Genomic DNA, 2320 nt, shown 5'->3' with positions numbered 1-2320 from the left:
AGTATGATTGATAAGATATTTTTTTTTTACCCCCTTCTATTAATAAAAAAAACCAACAAATTGGAATATTATTTGTCGATTAAATTCGATCCTATTAAATAACTCTGAATGAATTCACTTCGTGCAGGGGAATTGAGCTAAAAAAAAAATGAAAAAGAAAAAACTAAGAACATAAATCCACATGTTCCTCATACAAGCTGTTTTTTGTTTATTTTTGGAGAGAACCGCAATGCGAGGTGTTAACATCCATATGCCTTATTAATTAACTATTACTTAGTGGTTACAAAATAGGTATCATTAGGCTTCAAAGTAGACTTTAGGGTGCAAAATAAAAAAGGACAAAAAAATTTTTAAAAAAAATCATTAGAAGGGTGTGTCCCACGAAAACGCACGCATGAATAAAAGACAAGGGAAAGAAGAAGCCAAAACCCCGAAATGCATTTCGGTACACTGTCACGCTTGTCGCCGGAACAAAACAAACTGATTTGACATTACGCCCAACAAAGAAAAAATAAAATAAAATAAAATAAATAACCTTGGTTTAGATACTCTAAATTAAATTGATATGTATATCAATTTAGTACTGTATAATTTTATTTTTTTCCTCAATCACTCTATTAACTTTTCATTAAATCACATACTAAAAATTTCAGATACCCCACCTATAATTTATTAAATATTTACTTTAGTATTTTTAGTTTTAACTTTGTCACTGAATTAACGAAAAAAATTAGTAAAGTAGATAACAAAAAAAAAAAAAACCATAAAAAATAAAAGTGATACATTTTAAACCACATAATACTAAAATGATGAAATGCGAAATACAGCATAGTATTTAAAGGGCTTTTTGCATTAGCCCTCAAGAATTTTTATTTAAAAAGGTAGCCCTCAGTAAAATTGAATTTTCAAAATGCCTTAGCTCCTGCCCACGCAACGCCACCAGCACACGGCGGCTGGGCGTAGTTAAGAAACACGAGCGTAATATTCACTACATAGTTTAGGTACAGGAATGATTCACCGTGTTTAATAGTATTTTTTGTAGAGGAATATAAGTAGGGATTTAATGGGGTATGATATTCAAATATTATTCGACCTAACCCGAATAAATTATTTTAACATAATTCTATTTTTTACCATATTTATACAATATATACATATCCAATAATTTTTAGTCTTAGCTCTTCATCCAAATCAACGTATTAAAATACTTCTAATAATTTTAAAAATCTATACATATGAATGATAAACTCTAAGAAATCAAAAATTATTAAGACTATTTAATATATGTAGAAATTAAATAAAATAAGTATGCTTTAATATATAATTTATTCAGGTTTAGGCTTCGAATATTTTGGATATCAACCCCAATATAACATCCACTACTCGTATTTCTAGAAAAATACGATCACTAAACACAGGTGAACATTCTTCCCGTGTTTAACACGGTCTGAAGGATCACGGTTTAAACTTAATACACAGTGCCCAGCCGCTGGCCTACGTGGCGCTGCTGGCACTGCAGCCTATTTTTGCAAATTAAATGTATATCATAGGTATTTTTAAATAAATTTACTAGCGGGCTAAATGCAAAATAAACACCAATTTAAAATTTTTCCAAAAACGCTAATTTTACTGAATAGAATGCAAAATTATCCCAAAGCATAGCATAAATTTTCTAGCACGCAAATTACCGTGAGACCGTACCGACGACAAAAGAGCAACAAATATGCGAGATTAGCAGGGCCAACCACGCCCAATGAATCATACACAACATTAATACCTGATTAAAAAAAAAAAATTCCTGGTCGTACCAGACAGTAGAGGAAATCGAACATAAAAACCATCATCAAGACCGTCGCTTTTTTTGCCTGCGTGGCCGCCCCATGATACACACGTATGTCTGGACACAAGTATCTACCTAGGACACATGGGCTTTACTCATCCAAATAACACCTCCTCCCTCGGGCTTTGGCACGAAGGCGGTGTGAAGCGGAGCAAAGCCTTCTCGATAGTAGTTATACATCATAGAATGATTGCACATCACACCAATATATCTAAAATCATAATACAATACCAAAAAATTAATATAAATCTTTTCAAGATCATTTTCAATCTGCATATCTAACACCATTGATGACATACTATTGATCATACCATTACAAGACTCTTTTCGACGCAGAGGACAAATTTCGTATTCTAATTTTGTCCAGAACATTTTTAAAGAGAGCAGTGTTTAATAGGATGGACGGCCACTAGCCAAAAACATCCACCCTAATTAGAAAATGAGTGTGTTTGGTGGGCCTCTAATCTCTCTCTCTTTTTT

This window comes from Ananas comosus, linkage group 1, assembly GCF_001540865.1.
Source record: "Ananas comosus cultivar F153 linkage group 1, ASM154086v1, whole genome shotgun sequence".
Taxonomy (NCBI): Eukaryota; Viridiplantae; Streptophyta; class Magnoliopsida; order Poales; family Bromeliaceae; genus Ananas; species Ananas comosus.
The sequence above is the reverse complement of the archived record's forward strand: the minus strand, read 5'-3'. Positions refer to the sequence as shown.